Below are 13902 nucleotides of genomic sequence, written 5' to 3'. Positions count from 1 at the left end.
TAACATGAATAAAAGACATGGAAGACAAAAAGTTGGGAAAAACAATGACCAGGGTGTGAGAAGCTGGCTCCTGCAAAACCACTAAACTGCAATTCAGCTTTCATAACTTTAGATAGTTACAATTACTGAACTACATCTGAGTTAGTCATCTTTTACTGACAGTAGAGAGGAATGAGCATTTGAGGGTGTGATTAATCTAAAATAGGTCAAATGAATCATGCTTGAGAAGTACCTATTGCTCTCACTAATTCTAAAGTGCTCATCAACTAATCAACTATGAAGAATCAGAGTAACTAACTCAGAGGTAGATAAGTTAGTAGGTGAAATGGTAAGAACAAGGTTCCTCAGAACTTGGGGACTGTTCTTTCCTTCAACAGGGATGAAAAAGTAGAGGTTTGGGATGAGAAAATTTATTTTTCTCTTCCTAACTAACGAAATCTTGAGCTCTAGGTTTTCCAGTTTCCTTGTACTTATAAAGAACAAAATATCTAGGAGAAAATCTAAGCCTTCATTTTGAATTTACTTTGGAAAGTTAAAATTCACCCTAAATGAAGATTCCATGAACTTGTATTTCCTGGATCCTATTAAGATTGTGAAGAGTATTTTTAGCTGTCCTGAATTTACCATTTTTTTTTTTATTTCTGTTGTATTTTCTAGAGTACTCTGTTCCCAAATCTTGCTAGTAAACTGAACCAAGTCACTAAACCCCTATCATCATCTATATTTTGAAGAAGTATTTTAGTTGTGTTCAAAAACTAAGTACAAAAGTTTGCGCAAAAGAATTGAGATTACATGACATTGGACTGAAAATAAAAAGTTACGGTTTATTAATTGATAAATAAATATTAATTTTATAAATTTATAAATAAATTTAATACTGTGTTGGTTCAAAATGTGCAAGGTGGTACAACTCTGCCGACTCTGATGAGCATGCACTGCCAGCCTGCAATCGCCTGTCTTATATGGAATCTATTCCAGTTTAGAATTACTTAATAACAGCTAATGTTTAGGAAAAATACAAACTTTGATCACTTTTGGCAGAGAACGAAATTCAACAAAAGCACACTCTCTCTAACAGTAGGGTATATTCTTGCTTCTTAAGAAATCTGTGGGTTTTGATTAATTGGATTTTTTTCTCTGTGTTACAATGCTATCCTCCCACACCTTAAACATCTATTTTTTATTCTCTCTCTCTTTCTTCTTATGCCTTTCCATAATTCTGCATATCAGAAAAAGAATCAAGTTTACAATAAGGAAATCAGCTGTGTGGTGCTTATCTTTCAAATGTTCATGTAAAAATTTTAAATAAAAGAGTTTTGGTTTTAATAAACGATCAGCCAGCTACTGTTGCCATGTATACCTGTGAAAAGCTGCAGAGATGCAACAAATTTACAGTGATCTGTAATTCTACTGACATCTGAAGCTATGTCTTTAAAGAAATCTTTAGGTTTTAAGTAGTAAAGACATTTTTAGGCTTTAAATAGTAGCTTATTTTGTCTTACTTAAGGAGGTGACACATCTCCTGAGATAACTGTAAAATATTAGTGCCTTAGTGATGGAGTAAGATTTCTTCAAAACGAGAGGAAGATAGGTTCCCAGTTTTCACTGACTGTGCAACCTGTCTTTGAGAGATTTTTTCTTGTGTGTGTTACAATTCTAGTAATATATATATTTCTGCTGTTCTCCACATACTAAGAAAAAATGTGCATGTACTCAAAGAATGAATAAACAGACTGTAACAAAAATATGGATGTTAATAATATTTTTGTATAAAGAAAAGGTATTCATAGACAAAATTCAAAACTTTCATAACTGTATAGCCATAACTAGGCTTAAATATCTTGTGGGATTTCATTTTCACAATAAATACCATTAAGCAATAAGTCCAAGCTATTTAAGTTCTAGTCTTGTCTTTAAATTACCACATAATGATAAATGAGATAGTTTGTACTATATGCTTCAAAGTTTTTGATACTTCTGTTCATTTTTTTTTAATTGTTTGAAATGTATAATAAATATTAAATATAAATGTCCTGAGTATATATAATAGTGCTTACTTTGGGGACAGTTGCAAACTGCAATATATTTTACCGTACATTGTTAAGTGAATTTTCCAGTGTAATTCCATCCAAATATACATTTTGAGTATGTCCTTATTTTTGTATTATAAGCCTGCATACAAAAGAAAAAATATTTTATGTTATTATACAGTATTTCCAGTGATTTACGGATGTGGAGTATCCACTTTAAGTGATCTTTCTTAAGTTTTTATGCTCTGATTCAGTAGTGTACTCTGACTACTTTAGAGTACAAGTTAAGCTGTGTTTAAAGCTTTCCTCACAGCAGTGGCTGTAGTGTTCAATGTAGGTTTCTTTCTCCATCCCTCTCTACTCAATTCACTTACCCTCAAAAAATGTCTGCCTTTCCTATGCACCGAGGTATTCCTAACTGACTACCAGCCAGGTATTGTTGGGTCATAAAACTTTGAATTGATAAAACAGAGCAAAAAAAAAAGCAGAATCTGACAATTGAGGGTCATGTTCAACTTTTTGTGTTTTATAACATTGACACAAATATTACAAATATTTTACTCAAGATGTTATAACTTGCCTTTTAAAAAAATTACTTGACTGTGGGCAAATACTAGGCCTGTAAAAGAAATCAGGCTTAGAAATTGATAGAAATTGATTTGGTAGACTATTTTTAATTTTTTTCATAGAGAAAAACATCAGTTGTTTTTAGGAGTAGTCACCAAAAATTACATTTTGTTAAGGCCACATAATATGATTTACCACATTACATGTGCAAAATTTCTACTGTAAGTAAAATATTCCTATAAAAGAGATGTGAAGCTGGTACTTTCTGAGTTTATAATAAAGGTGTAGTATGAATTTTATATGTATGTGACATATATATACATATACACGATTTTTTCCTCAAGGAAAAGCAAAAAAAAAAATTTCTTCTTTAAGTTAGAAGTAGTAAATATATAGACTTACATGGTCTTTATGTCAGCTTTGCTTACAACAAAATATCACATGGATAAGGGACAGAATCCTCACTTCAAATCAAACTGGTAAAATAGAAAAGAAATACCACATGCTACAACTAATTACACGCATAAATTGTAGGACTATTCTGATTCAGTAGTACACACAGATCCAGTATAGGTTTCCCTAGGCCACACAGATCACAGATGTGCGGCAAAAGTCTCTTCACAGTTTCAGAAGAGGCACAATTCCACTTGTGTTTTTGTTGTTCTTAGTCTGGATGTTTGACTTGGAGCTTGGGAAGTTTTTGGACTGTGTAACTGTGTTAGAGAACATGTCCAATGTGCAAAGTAAATCACACTTTTTATATAAGAACTACATTCATTTATCCAAGTAAAAATTATGTCAGATAATAAAATTCTGCAGGAATAATTTAATTCAAAACTTTGAGAAACAGTTAAGTTGATAACTTATCTTAACTTTCAGAGGGTATAATTAAGTACCCTCTAAAAATCCACAGGGTACATCCCTATAATATTTAAGCAGATATTCCAATATTGTGACATATAGAATGTTATATAAGTATATATACATACACAAGTACAATACTGCACATTATTAACTAGATATCAAAAAAACCCCTTTTAAATACTTTTTTCAGCTGTATATTCTATTTTAAATAGACAGGTTTTGCCTCAGTATGATTATATTTTTCCAGATTTTCCCTTGGTGTTCTTATACCTACCCAAAACAAGCTTTATGATGAAAATGCAGTGTTTTTTGTAAACAAATTTGTGAATTGTTCTTATACTGGCAGGATACACATAATACTTATACACAATAATATTAAAAGAAATAATAAAATATGAGGGAATTTTGATGAAATCATATGAATATCCCTACTGATTTACATGAGATAGTTTATGTATGAGAAGCTGGAATAATATGATTCTAAATTAAAAAACAAAACAAAACAAAAAACAAACAAACCAACAAAAATCCCCAACAAAACAAAACAAACAAACAAAAACTCAACACATTTACTTGTCTTAAATAAAGACCTTTTTTTTTTCTGTGCCACAGTATGACTTAGTTATACTGGGCATATGTTCCTCTCCATTTCATGCTGCAGAAGGGAGCAGATGGAATTAAATAAAGCTTGGCATGTATGTAGCACAGGGGCAGCCATGGAGTAGTCTTTTAGTACCACACTGGCACTACCAGTTCCATATCCATTAGAGATGAAACACAAAAAAGGGCATGTCACCTTCAGGAAAGGGTAGCAGTAAGGGAACATCTCTTTACACATGCAGTGTTCCCTGTAGAAAGAACTGAAACACGATGAAATATGCATCAAAAGTTCCCTATGCACTGCAGTGCATTAAGTCCCTTCCAAACCCTACGAAGCCCACTTGGGGGAGGTTATTTGAGTGCGGCAGCTGGAATAGGAGAAAGCAGCAGCAGGGAAAGGAAACCAGCTGTTATGCCATCCTGGCAATAAGGATGGGTAGAAGGTGCACAGAGGCTGATACACGGCATGCGTGTCTCACTGACGTGCAGAGACTAAAGTTTCACTAAGCAGTAATTAGTTAATCATGCTGCAGCTCTGTCTCTGAGCAAAGGCCACGTTAGATGCTATGTACTATTATGTTAGATCAGGCATGCTTGTTGTGAGGCACTAGATAACCCACGTTCCCTGTGATTCTCTAACACGGTGAGCTCTTCCTGTAAAAGAACATGTTCACAGAGAAAAGGCTGCGAACAGGTCAGTGCCAATGTTCCCTTTCAGTATGTTCTACCCACAACTAGGTAGTATATCACATCCTTACAGAAAAAGCAGGGCTAGAGTGGATCCTCTGGTCCTGGGTAGGTTAAAATAAATCTAGGTTATTGCTGACAAATGTGTATTTAACCTGTTTTAAGAAAACCCCAGGCAGGGGTATTCCTTAACTTACATGGGTAGACTGCTTCAGCACCCAGCTATCATTATAGCAAAGTTCTCCCTCATATGTAACCTAAATAGATCTCCCAGCAAATTAAACAAAAAGAAAAGAAAAAGCAATCAACATTCTATCTATAACAACTTTATATACACAAAGACTTTTGTTATGTTTCACCCCAGTCTTTGTTCATTTAAACAAACATAAATTCTAAACAAACACTTCTTTCAAACTTCACCTACGGGTCATGTTTCATAATCCTCTATTTTCTGCTGTTATTCTATCTCTTTGTTGTTTTTAATTTGTTCAGATCATCTCTAAAAGTATAGTACAAAGTGAGTACAGTGGAGAAAAATAGTATGTATGCAGAAAAAGGGTCAGGAAAAAGGACAGACTGGGTTACTGTACACAGAAATTAGGAGACACTCTTTGTTCCAGAACAACAAAATACAGTTAATATTGTTCCAGCTGAAATATTGCTGAATGGAATAATTAACTGTCTCTTATTTAAGACACTTCCGTTTCGTCTTCCCCAGATGGACATAAAAGTATTGATAACTACAGTCCAAGTTCAAGTTTCCAACTAATAGGTATCAGCTTTGCAGTAACTCTGTCTGCAGAATATTCCTTCTCTTTAGTAACAAGAATGTGACTGGAATATGCAATGGGATTGCATTGAAACTTGACTGTTTATAATATCTGTATTTATCTGTTTAGCATGTCTGCTGACTCATACAATGATGTTTTAAAATGAGGAAGAAAGGAGATGTATATATTTTAGTTGTCTTTTTTATATAACTGAATAAACACACACACATATGTATATGTTTTTTAAACTATAATTCTGTGCAAGCTTAATTAAAAGCAAAGTGTAAGTACACCATACAACAATGCTTTCAGACACAGACTAAGAGGCAAGAATAGACTCTCTAGTCCCACTACAACAGTTTCCATGCTATTAAGTATCCATCAAATATATGAATACATGCCCTAAAATTTTCATTAACAAAAGTAAACACAGGCAGAGAACATCCATTTACCACCCAGGGAAATGCAAAAAGGCTGAAACAATGAAAACTATCTATTTTCTAATTTCCTAGTTTCAAAAGTTGTTGATCTTTCTATGCCCCTACTTTTCTTACAATTTATAAAAAGAATCTGAAAAGAGGAAATGTTAGCTGAAGACAATGATTTTGACATCGAAGGGCCTCATCTTACTGAGAACTGTAAATCCTCTCACTCTTCTGGTGGGAATAACATGAAAAGATAACTTATGTATTCTAAACCTTGCAAGAACAAACTACAGTACAATGTCTGTGCTCATGCCTGGGAAAGGTGATGCCCAAACAAAAGTACAGAAAGGATGTAATGAGATTGACACTGGTGACAGGGGAGGGATATTTTGCTTCATTGCCTGTAAAGTAAAGCACAAAGAAATAAGAACCAACAGCAATAGCACCCAAATATTACCATTTGCACTCACATCTCAGATATGAGACTTACGGTAACAGACTTGTGCTCTTGAAGTGCGTGCTATGCATTAATTTGCAAATAAGCTCATCAAAGAAGGCTCTTCTGAAAGTTATTAATGCTTTCATTGGTACTGTCTCAAACTTTTAAGGTGTTAGTAATGATATCTCTAAATTCATTTGACTGTAAAGCTTCCAATGAAAACAAAACACAAAGGAAAAATAATTAATTTGTAGTTATAAAATAAGTAGAAATAATAGGAGGGTGAAATTACATTACCTGAAAAATGTAGAATAACACACCAATGGTGCATAGATGAAGATGTTTTGAATGGCTATAATCACTTCTTTGTGTCACAGTGGCAAGTTTTTTCTGTGTACAGATGCAGAAAGTTCTTTCTGCATGTTTTGAAAGTCAGTTATAGAAATTTTGCCCCTAATTTGTGGCTAAATAGATTAATTAAATGTTGGTTATGCTACTCACAAAACTTCACAGCTACCAGATACATGATGATAATAATCTGCCAGATGCTGAAACACGCACCTGATAAAAAACCTGGTTTGGCAGAACTCAGCTCTAGCTGAAAATCAGGATAATAGGCAGTAGCAGGTGGCAATAATAGGCTAAGATACTCTGATGCAAAGTGTATTCACTGTCACTTCAGCTGCCAGAATGTTTGCACTGCTTTTCTATTTTGTATCAATGAAAGCAGATAAGTAAGTAGTTGAGGCATTAGAGCTAATCCATCCCTTCTCCATTAGGATGCCACTTCACTTCTCTTTTTTCTGACTTCTTTTAGGACAAACACCTGCTTCCTCAAACTTTGGAAGCAACAACCAAACTGGACTCTGCTTCAGAGCACACCTGATTAATATTCCACCTGACATCACACAGTGCCAGTCACCAATCTAGACTTTGTATTGAAATAAGTGGAATGTAAAAAGTGAACCTAAATTCATTGGTAGACTAGTAGATGACCAAAAAATAAAGCCAGGAATATATTCAACATAGCATGACAGAGGGAAAAAGAAATTTTTAATATCCTGAGTAAATAAAAGTTAGTAGATATAAGAATTTTGTCTTTATTTTGTCCAAATCCATCATATAATTTGCTCAATACGTAAGACATCAACAGATGTGTCACAGAACACTGGGTATTAACATGAGAAAGGTTATGACAATAACCTGTACAACAAAGGGAACTGACCTCCTGTATCTCTCTCTCTTTTTGATTAATTTTGGTTCAAAGGGACAATATTATTCTGATGTCTCACAAAAAAAAAAAAAAAAAAAAAAAAAAAAAAAAAAAAAAGTGCTACAGAACATTTGCATAGCCATATCCAGCCAAGGTAAAGAAGTCTTCCAAAACAGTTACCTAGATAATCTTTAAATGAGTGTTTGAGATCAAGGCACTTAGAACGTTTGAAACTTTTATGAGTACTCCTTTGACTACAAGTGAAATATATTAATTTGAGTTTAACACTAATAGAAGTTTCAATAATACTGTTCAAAAAGGACTTCGTAAGAAAGATGATACCAATAATAATCTTTCTAATGCTTTTAAATTTCGAAGTACTGTTTCACTGAACAAGGAACTCACAGTAGAAAAGTAGGAAGTAAGTACTGGCATTATCTTTAATGTCATGGATTTGTTAAATGCACTGGAGTAGGCATCGAACAAATACAACTATGGCCTTATTTTTCATGAAAGTCTGTATTTCTACAAACATTTTTAGTTTCAAATGAAAAATCCCACTTTGAAAATGAGGACAAAACCGAGTATCTCCAAGGTCTTGATAACAAACGTGGTCAACCAGAAGCAGTCACAGAGTAGATAAATTAGTCTTTGACCTATGCTAAATCTTCATCTAGGATGACACCTGTGCTTGCATAAAGCACAGAAGCCAAATAAAGGAGAGAGAAAAATAAGTGGAAAGGAGCATCTGAAAGGAAAAAAAAAAAAAATCTCATTTTGTGTGGGCTTCACCTAACTGTTTCCAGAATTTATCATTCTAGAAACAGATACTACTTGTAAGTCATATTAAGAAAAGGAAAGAGACTCTCAATACATTTAAGTTGCTCTTGTAGCTTGTGTGGATAACAATTAATCAGGTGAAAGTGAAAAATGGGTATGGTGTGCAAGTCCTGACATACAACAGCATGTTAGCACCTTACCTGACCATGCTAGGGGTAAGCCAGTTGCAAGGGATGATAGTCCTGAACATAAAGACTCTTAGGTGGCATCAGGACAAGTAGAGCATTCTGAGAGTTATTCACATTCTGGGCACAGAGAGAATGCGCTAGGAGATGTTCTGCCTGGGGGAAAAAACCTATGAGAGGAAGCAATGTTTAACAAAATCTTTCACAGGTTGTGTCAGCTCTGGGGGTACTCTCAGCCTCCATCAGTTTTCAGCACAGGCCATCATCAGCTCCAAGAACTTTGAAAAGAAATATCTCTCCACAATCTTCTTTTTCCATTATATCATTACGATGACGTTCTCATAAAAGAACCCATCATCCCCAGTGGCATGGAAAGCACTGGTGATGATGTCAGACAGCATAAATTTGCTTAATGAACTTTCTGCACTTATCAGTCTAGACTGATTTTCACTCAGTTAAACAGAATGGATTTTAATTATCCAATAGACTCAAGCAAGATTATGGCAAGAAAATCAATGGATAGTTCAGAACAAATCTTGGGAAAAAAACGCTGATAATTTCTGCTCTGCTGCAGATGGATAATACAGGATACTCAATTTCAAGGCTCATTCTTGTTTAGAAGTTGAGAATATAAACTACAGGCTTGTTTTGTGAATGTGTTCACTGGACAAAGTCAAGAGTTAACAGTATTCATAGAGATTCTATAACACTGATATTGTTTTTATTCCTAAGATTGTTGTATGCAGGACTGTATCAGTTCTGATGCAAATGTATTTTTGTCATGATGATGAAGAAATAAGTATTATATTTTAAAGTTATATTTACTATATCTTTTTTTTTTCTGAAGATAAAATACCGTCCTTTTATAGTAGTCAACTACATCTTAGATTACAATGGTGCTGTCCTACAGAGAAGCCTGGTGATCAACAGCGGTTCTGGAAGAGTCTCTGACACCAAGAGTGTCAGAGTTTTGGTTTCCCGTTCCTCCAGAGGTGCCGTCTCTTTTCCTTTATTGTCAGGATCCGTGCCTCTGTTAATGAGGCAACAGCACATGCAGAAATGCTCCCTCTATGGGATGCAGGTGTGAAGGGCAAGAAAACGTGTTGAGAGAAAGATGAAATGCATTGGAAAAGAAAAAACTGAACAACTAAACTACCACATTTGGGGACACTTAATCCCTTGAATACTTTTGACCATGACATGTAAATGTAGGTTCACGCTAAAGCAGGAAAAAACAAAAACAAAAACAAAAACACAAATAAACAAACAAAAAATAAAGTAAAATAAAATAAATAAATAAAAAAAACCAGAAAGCAAATTCAAAAGAAAAAGGAAGGAAAATTTCCTGGGAAAATCTAACAAAGACAATGATTTATGAGTATCTACAGAAAAGTCCATAACTCTGTATTGTTTTACTGATTGTAAGGTAAACATGTCCAGGATCCACTAAGGAAAGTATGAAATTTACATCTTGCTGTTGTACTGTTGTTTCTTTGTAGATATCATTTATGATTTAAGTGATTATTTTCAGCTTGGGATATCTTTTCAGGACATCCAGATTATTACTATTATAGTTAAACCATACCAAAAAAAAAAAAAAAAAAATCTGTTATTTAAATATAAACCATAAATAATATAAGCTACTTCAAGTGGAACAAACAGGTAACTTGACAAATGTTTTCAAAACTATTAATTTTCATAAGACTTCTAAGTAGGGTGATCTCAAACTGTCCAAACTAGTGATGGGGTTTAAAGTCTAGCAACAAAAGTGAAAAAATAGAGGTAAACAAAACAAATCTATCTAAAAGCATTCCTTTGAAAGAGTAGCAGGCATATGGAACAAGCTGCTTAATAAGACAGCTGGATCAGATAGTAATAAATGCATAAGTATAAGAGGCAGATATTTTTATGCAGAAAGTGGCTTGAAATTCACAGCAAGAGGATATACGGCTGAGACAACTGAAAAGGGACATGCTTACTTCAACACAAGACTTACTGTCCTGATAACTTCTACTGGGTTGGGTTTTTCTCCTTTCTTTCCATTAAAGGCAAGTGATGAGCTTTCACAAGCATTTCATAATGACATCTAATTTGCATTATCTTTCCTACTCGTTTGAATGTTTACGGCTACCACCAGACAAAACTTGTTATCTTCTTGATAGAAGACTTCCTTGAAGTCTAATATTTTAATAGTAAACTTACTGAGGCTTTACCATCCACTGTTTTCACTATTTTAATGCAAATCGTAAAGTAAGCTTGATTGACTCTCGTCCCATGCTGAAATCAGATGTCTTGTCTACAAAAAAAAATTTGTTCATAAAATTTCCTCTTCTCTATTACTGATTGAAGCACAATTGCTGTACTGCTACTGACACAGTTTTTGTCTCAATATGGCTAGTTAGTTTTCAGACTGTCTAGACTAGAGTTTCTCAAAACTGTAGTTAAAATACTGATACTGCTAACATTCTTATTAGTGCCACACGTAGAATTGGACCCATGACAATGATATTTGGAATTACATAAAAAGCATGTCAAACTCAAACTTAACTTAATTTTAAATTAGGTATCTTAAGTTAAGATCCTGAATTCACAATCAGTCCAGGTAATTTTTCAAAAATACCAGAAGATTTAATAATTAACGCTGTTGTAAAAGCAGACGTTAAACTATTTTAAATATCTTTAAACAACAATAATCAAGCCTAAAACTTTGCTATAAAATAGTGAATTCACATCCCTGAATAAACCCCAAAATGATGACAGAACCACAGCTTTTGATACATCTTCAGGCACTGCCATGGACAATTGTTTCTAGCAAGGTATCCATTTCCTTTTCCTACAAAACAATTTTTCTTTAAAAAAAATGCAATCCTTTTTCTATCCTAATCACACATAATATTTTCACTCTCCTTCAACCTGGCTTAGCTTGACTAGAGAAAGTAATTTTATTTATCTTCTTTCAAAAGAGAAATGTTATTTTGGGATAAGAGCCCTAATCATACTAAGCTCAATGAGAAGCGGTGACTGATTTCATTGGGAACACCACACTAAACCACAGTTCCTGCAGGAATCTATAACCCCATAAGGTGGTCACTGCAGGTTCGGTTTTCATAAAGTGTCAGTGATCTTATTACAGCACTCTTGAGATGAAAGAATTTGTACAAGTAAACAAATGGATATCATTACCATTTGTAATTGGGGAGGGGGGTAAGGGGTAGAAAAAGTAGTTGTTGGTTGGTTGGTTGGTTGGTTGGTTTGGTTGGTCAGTAAGGGATGCATGAGGAGCAGACAGAACTTATGGGACAGGATTAAAGGGAGGGCAAGGACAGGTGGGGGTCTGCTCTAGGCAACCAGACCAGGAAGACCAAGTGGATGAGTCCTACTACAGACAGATAAGAGCAGCAGCCTCACATTCACAAGCCCTGGTTCTCATGGGTGACTTCAACCACTGCTGTTTCTGTTGCAGGGACAACACATCAGGGCATAAGCAGCCCAGGAGGTCCTTGGAATGTGTTGGTGAGAACTTCCTTCTCCAAGTGAGAGAGGAGACAACAAAGAGAAGTGTTATGCTGGACCCTGTTCTCACCAACAAGGAGGGGCCGGTGGGGAATGTAAAGCTCAAGGACAGTCTTGCCTGCAGTGACTGTGAAATGGTGGAGTTAAAGAGCCTTAGGGCAGTGAGGAAAGCACACAGCAAGTTCACTGCCCTGGACTTCAGGAGAGCAGATTTTGGGGTCTTCGGGGATCTGTATCATAGAGTACCTTGGGGTAAAATCCTGCAGGAAATAGGGGCCTAAGAAAGGTGGTTAATATTCAGGGATCACTTCTTCCAAGTTATGGGTCCCAACACCTGGGAGCTCAGGCAAAAATACCAGGAGGCCAGCATGAATGAACAAGGAGCTGCTTGCCAAACCCAAACACTAAGAGGAAGCCTACAAAGGGTGGAAGCAAGAGCACGTAGTCTGGAAGGAATACAGGGAAATTGTCTGAGCAGCCAGAGATTAGGTTAGGAAAGTCAAAGCCCCAGTGAAATTAAATCTGACCAGAGAGAACATTAAGGGCAATAAGGAAAACTTCTATAGTATACCAGTGATAAAAGGAAGACTAGTGAAAATTTTAAAATTTTAGAATGATTTCATGGCTATACTTAGATAAAAATCTAGAGATTTTGTCTTTTTCTTACATGAAACTGAGAAATTTAGAAACACATTAATACAGAATGTTAAAGGAAAAAAAAAAAAAGTCCACTACTGCATCCTTATACAGATCAATGTCCAATTATAAGCACAGAGTTGCTGTGGCAAAAGGTCAGGAAAAAATAATCTTTCTGGCATTTATTACTTGGAAAATAAGGTCATATATGAGGTCAAGCTTCAAATATAACCAGAATAAATTATACTGCAGTATTCTAAATATTCTACACAGCAAAAATTATATAGCAATCTTAACATAATCAGAAAAATGAAGTTGAACATGTATTTCCTCATGACTGTGCTACAGATCAGACTAGGCTAGGAGGCAAAAAATCTAGGTCAAATTAATCAACAACTCATAAAAAGCTTATAATATATTTCTGCTCAATTATAAATATAGCTTCTTGTTAAGAGTGACTGATAATAATTAAGGCAGATAATAGCAAACATACAAAACATCTAAAAATAATTCAGTGGTGCACTTCCTTATTGCTTACAGCCTAGAAGCAAAACACGAACAGACATAACGCTGGAATGCTCTGTATGATGTTCTTTTAAAGAAAAGAAGTGTGTCTTTTGAAATAAAAGACTTCATAATTAGATTAAACACATCTGGGGAAAAAAAGAAAGAACTGGACACAGAGTTTGAGGAAATAAACATGCTTGTTTGTCAGAATGAATGCTTGCAGAGAGCACTGTCATTGTCCTGATGTAAGTAATTTTAACTGTTTCAGACATTCATCTTTGGTACCTCCATAGGATGTGAATAAAATTATACTGAAAATCAGATTATATTATTTGACACTTCTCACATACTATAAATTGTCAAATCAACATTACAAATAGTAAAATACATCCATGAAATGAAAACATCTTCTGATCCATTTTTTCTCGTCTGATATCCCAAGCCTCTTTTCTTTTCTTCTTCTTTCAACTACGTGAGGAATGTAAATGACTGACTGGAGTTCTTTTATCTGCTGCAGTCATGTCTAGTTTGAATTTCCAAATCACACTTTGGCAGGAGGACTGTATATAATATATCACAGGCAATGCCAGTGGAGATAAAGTATATTTTCATCATTTTACAAAAGTACTTTCTTTTTTCTTTTTTTTTTCTTTTTTTTTTTTTTTTTTTTTTTAATTTTTTTTTTA

This window comes from Merops nubicus, unplaced genomic scaffold, assembly GCF_000691845.1.
Source record: "Merops nubicus isolate BGI_N331 unplaced genomic scaffold, ASM69184v1 scaffold12145, whole genome shotgun sequence".
NCBI classification, from domain to species: Eukaryota; Metazoa; Chordata; class Aves; order Coraciiformes; family Meropidae; genus Merops; species Merops nubicus.
The sequence above is the reverse complement of the archived record's forward strand: the minus strand, read 5'-3'. Positions refer to the sequence as shown.